Below are 13342 nucleotides of genomic sequence, written 5' to 3' on the forward strand. Positions count from 1 at the left end.
AATTAAAATGTTAAAACATTTTCTATTGTGTTCCTTTTGCTTTATAAACATAAAACTGAGACAACTCATGAAATATCAACCATTTAATTCACAATAATTCTTGAATTAAATTTGACAACTAGAATTAAAAGGTTTAAAAAATTACCTGATCATAGTGCGGCACATTAATAACTAATTTCTCAAGCACATGTGAATTACGAAGTACACATGCAATTCCAAATTTAGGGTTGGTGGTATTAGAATAATACAAAATCAAGCATTTGATGTCTAACACCGGTAAAAACAGATCTCCCATGGAAACAAATTTTGAGAGAACCTGCAAACATAACATAGAAAAGAAAATTCACTAAAAAATATTAAACATATTTCTATTAAAGTCAGGATGAAATGTTTTTTAATTCTTTATAAGTTACCTTGATAAAGCATCTCCCAAGTGTTAGCTCTTTGATATGTTGAAGCTGTTGAAGAATGTCTTGAATCCAACTTTTTTGACTTTCTTGATCTGAAATATCATCCTCCTCCCACTCCCCCAGACCATAAAACTCGGGACCGTAAAAATCAATAGTAGCACAAAGTAAAGATGACAGATTCAGTAATTTAACAGTTCCATCTCGTCCCAAATCATTAAGAATAATCAGTTTTTCAAGATTTGGACATGAAATTTCCACATCAGTTAAGTGTCCTAAACCCAATCTTTTCAAAGATTCCGAAGCAATAACCAGCCCTGGAATCCCATCACAGTTAAGATCAAATGATTCGAGTAACAAACTACAAGATACAACATTTTTAATCGCTTGAGTAACCAGCTTTGAATAACATATCGGCACAACATTAAGATTCAAAGATAATTCCTCGAGGTTTGGACATGAAATTTCAAAAGCTGAAATAAAACGGTCACTATAAACAAATCCCATAGCAGCATTATGATGGCAGGGAAATCTTTTCAAAGATTTCGAAACAATAATCAGCTTATCAAATTGAGAAAGACTGGCAATCAATTCTAACGATTGTCAGCGAATGTGAAGAAAGCCAAATGGTATACGCGGTAATGGTTAAGGCGAATCACGAATCCGCCCAAAGGGACGAAAGGGAAATGCCGAGTGAAGTGACCCGCCTACTTGGCGAGTATCAAGATCTGTTCCCGGAAGAGCTACCCAGTGGGTTACCACATTTGAGGGACATCCAACATCATATCGATCTTGTGCCTGGGGCTAGCTTACCAAGCCTCCCACACTATCGAATGAGTCCGAAGGAGAACGACATCATGAGACAGAAAGTGGAGGAACTCATCGAGATAGGATACGTTAGGGAGAGTATGAGTCCTTGCGCCGTTCCAGCTTTACTTACGCCGAAGAAGGATGGGTCTTGGCGGATGTGTGTTGATAGTAGGTCCATCAACAAGATCACCATCAAGTACAAGTTTCCCATTCCAAGGTTGGATGATATGCTGGACCAGCTTGGCGGATCTAAAGTCTTCTCCAAGATTGATCTCAGGAGCGGTTATCACCAGATACGTATTCGAGCTGGGGATGAATGGAAGACTGCTTTAAGACTAGGGATGGATTGTATGAGTGGTTAGTGATGCCATTTGGGATGACCAATGCCCCTAGTACTTTTATGAGGCTAATGAATCAGGTGCTTCACCCGGTGATTGGGAAGTTCGTAGTTGTGTATTTTGATGATATTTTGATTCATAGCCAGACCTTGGCGGATCATGAGAAGCACTTGCAGACAGTATTTGATCTGTTAAGGAAACACTAGCTATTCGCCAACACCAAGAAGTGTGACTTTGTCATGGAAAGTTTGGTTTTCCTTGGATTCGTGGTTAGTGGCGACGGTGTCCAAGTGGATGGAGAGAAGGTGAGAGCCATCCGAGAATGGCCGACTCCGAGGAATGTGGGGGACATCAGGAGTTTTCATGGGCTAGCAACATTTTATCGAAGATTCATTAAGAACTTCAGTTCCATAGTGGCCCCATTGACAGAATGTTTGAAGAAAGGAAAGGGGTTCGAGTGGGCGGACGCCCAAGAAGAGAGCTTCGCCTTGATCAAGGAAAAACTGAGTACAGCGCCAGTGCTGGCGTATCTTGATTTTGATAAACTGTTTGAAGTTGAGTGTGATGCCAGTGGAATTGGGATTGGTGGTGTTTTGATGCAAGAGAAAAGGCCCATTGCGTACTTCAGTGAGAAGCTATGTGACGCACGGCAAAAGTGGGCAACGTATGATCAAGAATTTTATGCCATAGTGAGGGCATTGAAAGTATGGGAGCATTACTTAGTGGGGAAAGAATTCATTCTCTACACTGACCATCAGGCCCTCAAGTATCTAGGAAGTCAGAAGCAACTTCGAAGCTCCATGCATGCCCGATGGTCCGCCTTCATAGATAAGTTCCCCTATAAGCTTATCCATAAGGCGGGAAAACAAAACATAGTGGCGGACGCCTTGAGTCGGAGGGTTGCACTAATAAAAACCGTCAATCTGAAAGACCGACTGCTTCGAACATATCAGAGGAGAGTACCTGGCGGATCCCGACTTCGGTAGCATTTGGGAGAAATGTAAAACCCAGCATGGAGATGGAGCGTATCACATCACGGATGAGTATCTAATGAGGGGTAACCAACTTTGTTTACCTTGCACTTGCATCCGCAAAAAAGTTATCCGCGATCTGCATGGCGGATCCCTGGGGGGACATTTTGGGCGAAACAAGACCTATGAAGCAGTAAGTTCCCGTTATTTCTGGCCCAAGATGAGGAGAGATGTGGCGTACCTAGTAGAACGATGCTATATCTGCCAGACCGCCAAGGGACACCCCACTAATGCTGGTTTGCAACTACCACTACCTGTACCAGAAACTATATGGGAGGATCTGTCCATGGATTTTGTCCTAGGGTTACCCAGAACTCAGAGGGGCATGGATTCCATCTTTGTGGTTGTTGACCGATTCTCAAAAATGGCACACTTCATACCATGCCGAAAAACCAATGATGCATCGGCAACTGCTAAACTGTTCTTCAAGGAGGTCGTCAAACTACATGGCGTACCAAAGAGTATTGTCTCAGATCGTGACACGAAGTTTCTGAGTCACTTCTGGCGGACCTTGTGGGCTCTTTTTGATACTTCTCTGAAGTTTAGTACCACTGTCCACCCTCAGACAGACGGACAGACAGAAGCGGTCAATAGAACTCTGGGAAACTTACTGCGTAGCAAGTGCAAGGATAAGCCCCGGATGTGGGATGTGGTTCTAGCCCAAGCTGAGTTCGCCTACAACGGCTCTGTACATTCGGGAACCGGGAGATCACCATTTGAGGTAGTATACACAAAGACCCCAAACCATGCCCTTGATATAGCATACCTTCCAAAGGGAAATGTGGCTGCCAACTAGCTGGCCCAGGACTATATGCAGATGCACCAAGAGGTAAGGGAGACTCTTGAGGATAGAAATCAGAAGTTAAAGGCTAAGGCGGATGAGCACCGCAGGGACCTACAATTTGAAGTTGGAGATGAGGTCATGGTATATTTGGGCAAGGAGAGGCTCGCCAACACCGCAAGCAGCAAACTTCGGCCTAGGAGGTATGGGCCGTATAAAATCACCAAAAAGATCAACGCCAATGCCTATCATATAGCATTGCCAAACTGGCTTGGCAAAGTCTCACCAGCGTTCAACATCCGTGACCTTAGCCCATGGAAATCGGATGGTCCTTTAGAGCTCAACAAAAATGAATCAGTGCCGGACTCTTTTAAAGAATGAGAGAATGATGCGGACATCCGAACTGGTCACACTGATCGCGCGGACTCTAGCGGGTCTTCAAGAATCAAGCTCACAGAGGATGCACCTGGAAGGGCGGATCCCCAAGACATGCGAGCAAGGCGGATCTAGGAGTACGCCAGAAGGCGTATCCACATATGAGCATGGGCGGATCGCCAAGATTACTTCCTCAGGAAGTCGACCAACAGACAGTCTGACATTCCGTACCTGCGCCATCGTACTCCTTGTCTGAGCAGACTATCCATTTTGCCCTTTGTCTTATGCCTTTTTGTAACCCTAATAAGGGTAGCGTCGGTCATTAGGGGATGTATTTATACCCTCATTTTGTAAGAATGGAACAACTTTTTAATCAATCAAATATCATTTCTCTTTGAGAATTAAGGTTATACCTTGTTATCGGGATTCACTCCTTCAAGTTAAGCTTGAGAAGAACATCTTTGTTGGTTTACGACTAAAACCTCCATTTATCGCTTTCAATCCGTATCAAAAACTCTCTATAGATAAACGTTAGCTATCATTAATTCGACACACGAATGTCGCTAGCTAACCTTCAAGGGTCGTTGATTCAAAAGAATGGTGACAATTGGAAAAGAAAAGAGAAAACTCTCTCAAATTGTATTCATCCAAAGTCTCCTCAAAAAACAGAAAAACATGCCTTTATATAGGCTTACGGGAAAGAAAGCAAAATAGGAAAAAAGATAATTATTCTCAATGTAAAAAGGAATGAAAGCAAAAAGGAAAAAAAAAGATAATTAATCCTAAATGTAAAAAGGAAAGAAAGCAAAATAGGAAAAAATAAATAGTTTATCAAGTCATTAGTTGAATTCCTCACTTCCTACATTTAAGTTTACCAATTCACAGTGTAAATTCTCCATGCAAAAGACATGAGTTGGGGCTTTAGATAAAATACATGGTGTATATGGTCAAAGAAGTTCAGATATTCTTCATGTTACAAATAAGAAAATGAAAATAAGACATTAAAAAAGTTTATTTTCCTTAAACATCCGACAAAGGTCCAGCAATCTGTCACAATGGTGTTGGAAGTCCTATTGTATGAAGTAGAAATAATATGTCAAGGTGACTGTCATTGAAGGATGATTGGAAGCAAATTATATTATATCAAGTCAATTTCTGCTTTTGAACTTTTATTTTAAGCCATATGGAGGACTTCTCTAACAATGATAAAGGCTTATACAACAAAACAATAATGTGAGAGTCTAATAAAGTGAAATCAAAAAGTTCAAGAACCAAATGCCTTTCCAAGAGTATAAGCTAATAAAACAGTAATGAGTAGTATACCACAATTCACTAGCACAACGGAAAGAGAAGAACAATTGAACACAGCAACCCGAATTATGTTCCAACAATTCATTTTATAATAGGAAGTAAACAAATGATAATTAATTCATCTATCTACTGCATATAATTTAGAATGTAAAATTATAGACATAGATAATATAAATACAATCTAACTTGCAAGTGGCATTTTCAAAGTTTTTGCACATTACAAGTGTTCAGTAAAATCCAAACATTATTATATAAATGCAAAATAACAGAGCAATAGTTGTTTTTTTATACTGCTTATATTAATTCTAACCTGTTAGTAACAACCTTGTTTTCAGGTTTCTTCACAAAATCAGTCTCCTTCCTTCACGGTATTGTTGTAAGCTTTGGTAGTACTCCTGTTGACTTTCTTTGTTTCTGTCTCCTCTCCTTCCAATACTACCTCATTTACTGAAACAGGGAAAATAAATGTATCATGCAAAATTGATGTTTTAAGAATGATCACATCTGATCAACAACAGTAACAAAAACAAAACCTTTATCACTCTCTAAAACATTATCTTCCATATTTATAAGAGCACCCAAAAGGAAATTGGTTTAGGCTGTATTGACTAGACTTACCGAATTGATCAGTTAGTAACGAATAGGTACTTTCTAGTTCAGTAGATTGAGTTCATGTTCAGTAAGCAACTGAACTAAGTGTGAAGTAAGTCCTCATATATCTCTTACACTATACCATAAAACCCCCTAATGCAACCAAATTTGAATTTGTTGCTTGAAAATTGATGCATTAAATTAGTTTATTTTGTTGTATTTCAATAATGTTGCATTTTTGTTGCAATAATCTTCAAATTAGCAAAATGATAAAAAAATATGCAACAAAAATATTAATTGTTGCTTGACATGTTGCTTTTAAGCAAGTTAATCCAACAATTTATTTAAATTGTTACAAAAAATAATGTAAAACCGAGAAAGCAACAAAATTGTAATTGTTGCATTTACATTTAAGTGATCTAATACAGCAAAAATAAAGAAAAACTAACAAATATATAATGTTGCAATTAAAATAATTTATTATTTTATTAATATATATATAAAAATATTAATTTTTGAGAACAATTATATAATATTAAATTTTTGGAACAGTTATACAATATTAAATATTAATTTTTTTTATTAATATATAAACTTGTAAAAGAAATTTTCAAATTTTTATATGAAATGTTTCTTCTTACCTTTTTATGGTGCTTTGCACAAATTAATTTGAATTTATTTATCAAAATTAATAAAAAAAAGACTCCATTTCACAAAGCATAGATAATAAAAAAATGTTTTGAAGGTTAAATTGAAGTTTCAATGATCTAAAGTAGGTAATTGTAATGCATAGGGGTTTAATCGAATCATATTTAAACAATTGGGTCTAAATTGATATATGGAAGAACATGATTGAAGAGATTAAAAGAAAGTTGGGGTCAAATTTAAGGATTGATAAAACAGGAGGGGGTAATCTGTAATTTGTAGGGGTAAGTTGGGAATAATAAACAAGGGTTACTCTTTACCCATTTCCCAGCGGTTCAACTCCTCCTCCATTCTTCCTTTCGTTCAGAAAACACGACACCTTCCATGGCTTCCTCCCTCTTCTCTACATCTCTTTTGTTCTTTCCCTAAGCACGACAGCTCTCCTTAAGAAAGGGGATAGATATTAGATCCCACGGATTAAAGAAGGCGATTTGATGTTAGCAGTTGCTGCTTCTCACTTTCTCCGTCCGTTTGGTTCTTTTTCGGTAAATTTCTCTTCTTCCTTTGATTTATTTCTGAGTTTTTTGGGTATGAATCTGAACCTTCTCCCTTCTTTGGTGGCTGCAGATCTGCTCCGATCTATCAATCTGCTGTGGTGCTTCTTTTCGTGTTGGTGTCGGCTTCTCGGTAAGGACTTGTTATCTTGAAGATTAATGTCTTTGTTTTTCCAGGATTTATATTGGGTCAGTGAGGTATAAAAAGTGCATGATGTTTCAGTTCATGTGTACCTTTTTGTTTTTAAATGCCATCAAAATGTCAAGCTTTAATTTTGAGTATTGAATTGACCCATCAGTTTATATCCAAATAAAATTGCAAACGAGAATGTCAGTAGTAATCTTAGGATAATAGTTTCAAGAGGAGGGTTACTTTGTTTTTAGATGGAATGATCATAGCAGTGCTTTCCATTTAACGCAGCAAGTATAATGTTAGTTGTGCTAAGTTTAGGAGCCATAGATGTATTCTATTACCCGATTTTTACTAAAAAGGTTAATCATGTTATACTGAAGGCATATCTTACCTGCCTGACTGATAATGGAATTTTATTGTGGCGACTTGGTCTGGGTACTGGTCTGGGATAACTTTGAAACACTTGTTTAAACCAACTACAAGTAACAAATTAAAGGGATAAGGTACCAAAATAGGTCTAAGGTTTTTGGGAAAGTACTAATTTAGGCCCAACGTTCAAAATAGCTCCAATATAGGCTTAACGTTTACAACATAATATCAATTTAGGCTTAACGTTTACAATATAGCATCAATTTAGGCCTCACGTACAAAGTAGCACCAATATAGGCTTAACGTTTATAAAATAATACGAATTTAAGCTTAACGTTTTACAAAATATATACAATTTAAACTAAACTTCACAATTTTAAATTACTTTTAGTTTGCATATATTACATATTGTTTAGTTTAAAATTGTGAAGTTTAGTTTAAATTGTATATATTTTGTAAAACGTTAAACTTAAATTCGTATTATTTTATAAACGTTAAGCCTATATTGGTGCTACTTTGTACGTGAGGCCTAAATTGATGCTATATTGTAAACGTTAAGCCTAAATTAATATTATGTTGTAAACCTTAAGCTTATATTGGTGCTATTTTGAACGTTGGGCGTAAATTGATACTTCCCCAAAAACCTTAGACCTATTTTGGTACCTTATCCCTAAATTAAACCATACCTTCACTTGTGAGGATTCCACATATGTTGGAGGAATTCTCTTCAATGCCAGATTTCTCCGAAACTAGTAATCTAGGCTGCCACCTGCTAAATTTGAAATTCCATGGAGGAAACTTTTTCCACTGTACATTCTTCTGGCAATAGTGGCTTGCCTGCTTCAATTTTGATACCCACTTGACCAAGACGTAGAAACAGAAGCTTTTTGAAGATTGTTGTAAATTTAAAGGAGCTTCTTGAAGCAATTTCACCAAGTTTTTGTATGATATCTTTAGGGCGTCTATCACCATTACTGCCTTTGTTCCAGGGATAGTCAAATGTGTCAAGCAGCTGAGCTTCTGTTTTCTCAGCCCTCCTCTTATCTCTCATCTGTTTATATTCATTCAAGAATGAGGAAGACTAGAATTAATCACTAATTAGTTGATTATGCACTGCTCGCCAGCAGCGAGTTTTCATTTCCGTGCATTTTTTGGTATACTTTGTTAATGTTTTCATTTCTTTATCTTTGTTCTATTGCTTTCTGGTTGTTTTTAAATACTGTTGACAATATTTTTGTTTGAAATGGAACTTAATACATAAAATAAATATAGAGAGAAGTGAATAATTGGTTGAATAAATCTCTAAATCTTTTAATGAGAATTCTCCAAGTTCATCCCTGCAAGTATTGAGACGGAATGGGAAATACATCTCCGCCACTCCTTCTGTATCTTTAAATGTAAAACATCTGCATGCAGTATAATAGTGTGATGAGATGCTGCTTATTTAAAGTTTTATTATTGTCAAATTCTCCATAAACATTTATGAGTGGTAAAGTGTACGATAGAGTAGCCATTGGGTGCATGGAAATATATAATTGATAAAATCAGAGCATAAAGGAGGGTCCCTTAATTTATATGAGTTGTAAATGTAGCCAATATTAAGACTGACTAATGATATTATGGCATAATTGGCATATATATGTCCACCACCACCACCGCCACTTATGGCAGATGTGCCATAACTTTTTGTTTGGTAAATAGTACAAGAATCATCAAATCAAAAGAGAGTTAGTTGATTTATTTTGTTGATTCCATAACTTTTATAACGTCTACAGGTTTTCTATTTTTATTGTCTGAATAGATCACGATAGCTTGCTTGCCCTCGATACGTTCACGTGACTATATTATTAGGCGAATAAAGGGTCAAATTGGCTCCTTAAGTTGGCAGGGGGAGTCAATTTGGTCCAATTCAATCTTTGGGTATCCATTCAGCCCAAATTTTAGAGAGAGGGGACAAGAGGGAAAGTGACGTCGAGGATAAAATTAAAAATATAAAAGTGCATTGTAATATTTAAAGTAATAGTAGTTTTTAAGTGTAAAAATAAATTTCCGGTATCAAAGTATAAGCATGATAAATTTCAGGTACCAAAAATAAATTGTACTTTCTAGGCTAATTTGATCTCGGTCTAATCTACAAAAAAAATGAGTAAAATTTGGAGTGATTAATTCAGGTGCCAGTAACAAGTGGGTTAGCTATATATGAAACATTTAGAATTTATAAGGGAAAAAGAAAGATATCATCAAAAGGAGAGGCATGAAGTAATTTGAGTGTGCCTAAATTGATAGTTTACTGTTTATGTGGTTTAATTGCTGGTATTGTTGGAGGTTTGCTTGGTCTTGGTGGTGGTTTCATCTTAGATCCTCTTTTCCTTGAGACGGGAATCCCTCCTCACGTATCTTATTTTTCTTAATTATTAATTTTAGATTAATTAAGTTTATGTAATTTACTATATATAGGTGTCAAGTGCAATCGCTACATTTGCAATGACATTTTCTGCTTCCATGTCTGTAGTAGAATACTACCTCCTCAAACGTATCCCAATTCCATATGGTAATGAATTTGGGCCAAATTGATTATCCATGCCAATTTAAGGGGCCTATTTGACCCTTTATTCATTATTAGGCTAACAAATTTGATGAATATAATTGCATTTTGTATCAAGCAATTGAGAAATTTATTTTCATTTTTTAGTCAGGTAGGATGTAATTATTTATAGGATTCCTTCTTTCTTCCTAGGGGATTTATAACGACATTGACCTTCAGCCCATTATAATATCAGCATTTGAAGACTGCAGAACGAGTGACACAATGGGTTGATGCTACCGGTTTAACTGCCACCGTTACAGGTTTGTTATCCGTGTAATTAATCTCAAATTTTTTTACTAACTCTGTGTTTGTAGAATTTGGATTTAAAATATCAAAATAAAAAAGTTGGGTAATAATTGCATTTCCGCTTGCATTTTCGCTTCTTGCATTATCTATATCACCATAAAAAATGAAAGAAAATATTGTTTTCTTTTATTTGATTGGATTGACGAGCTTGCCTATTAAAGTTTGATAGCAAAAAAGGGAGTTAAGACTCGAGGAATTCAATTAACTTACTACAGATGTCAAGTAAGAATTGAACCCTGTCCAGTCCTTTTTGGTTCAGCTGTCCAGAACATTTTTCTCTAACTTTCTTAAATCAGTTTTAATTGCATCTTCTAATTCTAGTTATTTTTTTGCATGTTAAAGGGTAAAATGGGGTAATGTTAGTTTTTTAGCTGATTCTGTCTCTCCTTCAAATAACGTATCGAATGAGCCAAGTATTGAGGTAAATATATAATATCACTTGTACATTATTGTAATATAATTTCATAATGAGAATTTGCAATTGATATGAGTTAAATGTCAATTCTTGTACAGGATGATGATGGAGAAGATAACGAGTGATATCAATGAAAGATTGTCGTTTCTTAGACTTTGAAAACTATGTATTGTACATATATTATGATACTCTATCTTATTTTGTAAAAGATTGTGTATGTATATTTTGGATCATTGTTTAGAAGTATATTTATTATATTTCAGATTATACTTTTCGAAATTAGTCAAAATTTGCATTTATTACAGGTTTAAATTATTCAAAAGAAATGCAACAAAAAAGCTGCCGATTACAATTGTTGCATTATTCAATTATAAATGTTGCAAAAAGGTACCAAATATGTTGCAGATTCCAGTTAAAATTGTTGCAAAAGCTAATAAATATGTTGCAGTAGTCAATTAAAATTGTTGCAATTTCAATCAATTATGTTGCAACTTCGAACTAAAATTGTTGCAAATTCATAACATTTGTTGCATTAGAAGCAATATTCGTGTTGCAAAAACTATTAAAATTGTTGCAAAAATTAAATAAATTAGTTGCATTTGATTTAATGCAACAATAATAACATGTTGCATTATTTTGTAAATTTGTTGCTTTAATCAAAAATTTGTTGCAAATAATTAAAAAATATCCAAGAATTGTTAATTGTTGCTATTCTTTGCAAATTGTTGCATTAGCAAATAATGCTACAGGAGCATCCGCAACAATTGGAATTTTGTTGCGTTAGGCCAATTTTTGACCTACTGCAACTCAAAAAGGGGTCTAAGCCAACAATTTCACTTGGTTGCATTAGGGGTTTTATGGTGTAGTGTTATTACTCTACGCAATACCCTATGATTTAATAGGCTATAGGGCTGGTGGAAGAGATATGGGGTCAGTAGCGTTACCAATAGGTTCATACGCTATGGGTTCCGGTTTCCAGTAAAAACTACATTTCTTCCTTTCCATTACCTTTCTTTCCGAGAATTAATTAGGTAACGAATAGGGGACTTCTCTTGCTGTCTGTTGTGAGATTAACTTACTTCAGTAAGCTCAAGAAAAGCAAGATTAACTCATATCTTATTACTCTACGTAATTAATTACTCTATTTCTTCTACGCTGCGAGTTACGAACGATTCCATTTTTTTTATCAAAAACCTTGAAACCCACCCCCCCAACCTAATAACAACACTGAAACACAAACCCAAAAACAAAATGAAAGATTAAAACAAAAGGAGCAGCCTTTTAGGAGTGAACCATGAGGGCTGAGCAACCTTTTATGTGAATCTATAAACCCTAAATCTCAGATTAAGGGGAAAATCTTTAAACCCATTCAAAATCAAAGCAAATCAAAGAAAAATCAGTCAAGATTAAGAAGTTCACTCACCTAAATCAAAGAAGAATCCAAAGCTTGATGGTAGAGAAATCTAGGCCGCAGCTGCTGTGTCCAAAAAACAATGGGTCAATATAAACGGGTGAGGGATTAGCCGTTGAATGAAAAATGGAGAAACAAATAGAAAGGGTTTGCTAGTTCTTAAGTGAGAAAAAGTCTGGCACCTTGTGTGTTCTCCATGAAAGAGGAGAGGCTTGAGAGAGAGAAAGGTGAGAAAGAGGAAAGGACTCAACTAGTTGAAAACGTACAGTCGTTTGGGAGGGAAATGAAAAGGGAAATAAAAAGCACGTGAAAAAAAAGGGGGGAGAATGATTTTCTATTCCCGCTAATCCAAAAAGGAATAGATTATTCTAAAATAATAATAATAATAAATAATAAATAATTATTTTTTTATTTTTTATTTTTTATTCATACTGACGGAATTCCGCCGGTATGTAAAATTATTGGCCGGTAATTTTATCGGCGGATATCCTTACCAACGAATCCGCTGCTGAGCTTAATATTCACCAACCATTTTTCAATATCGTCCCTGATCCGCCGGTAATCTGCAGCGTAATCAATTCCGCTGCTATTCCACCGGTAATCAGCAACGCGATTGAATCCACCGGTAATGTCCGCCGGTAATCCACGTTTTTTTTGTAGTGAAAGAATCTATTTAGGATTTTTAAACCAAATATTCTTTTTTTTTTCTTTTATATTTTTTCCTTTTTTTACTGATTATGGAGAGTTCAGAGCATTTTGCGAAAGTCAAGGCATTCAGAACAGGTTCGCCTCTGTTTACTACCCCCAATCCAACGGAATGACTGAAGTTACAAATCGAACGATCGTTAAAGGTATTAAAAAGAGACTGGGGGAGCATAACAAAAAGTGGGCGGATCAGCTAATGAATGTCCTGTCCTATGGGCATACAGAACCACTCCTCGAATGGCAACAGGTGAATCTCCATCCGCCCAGCAGGGGCTATTCTCCTCTTCTTAACGGGGGGATCCGCAGCTCCCACTAAAGGGTGTTTCTCAGAGCTCTTACTGGGATCCGCCACCTGCGCATCTTTCTGGGCCTCTAACGCCTTCTATTTTTTACGCTTCTCTATAAGAGCGCGACTGGCCTTAGACAAACCCCTGACAAGGGAACAACAAAATAATCAAGGTTCAAGGAAAGAATAAAAGTACCTTCATCAAATTGAGTAAAACTTCGTGTAAGTAATCTCAGTCCCCACTCGACGGACTAAAGGAATGTCATTCATCATGAATTCCAGAGCAT

The 13342-nt window shown here is 36.2% G+C and overlaps 1 long non-coding RNA gene across 4 annotated transcripts; it reads left to right on the plus strand.

Annotated features, from left to right (window-relative positions):
- The first annotated feature begins 6634 nt into the window (after positions 1-6634).
- Positions 6635-10915, plus strand: LOC136225888 (uncharacterized). Of its 4 annotated transcripts, none has more exons than XR_010687354.1 (5): positions 6635-6834; positions 6917-6976; positions 10083-10460; positions 10581-10659; positions 10752-10915. It is a non-coding gene; the product is annotated as an uncharacterized lncRNA (long non-coding RNA). The 4 variants fall into 4 exon arrangements; XR_010687356.1 differs by having other exon boundaries at positions 10083-10192; positions 10400-10659; XR_010687355.1 differs by having other exon boundaries at positions 10083-10192.
- The last annotated feature ends 2427 nt before the right edge of the window (positions 10916-13342 follow it).

The sequence above is a fragment of the Euphorbia lathyris genome, chromosome 4 (assembly GCF_963576675.1).
Source record: "Euphorbia lathyris chromosome 4, ddEupLath1.1, whole genome shotgun sequence".
In the NCBI taxonomy this organism is placed as follows: Eukaryota; Viridiplantae; Streptophyta; class Magnoliopsida; order Malpighiales; family Euphorbiaceae; genus Euphorbia; species Euphorbia lathyris.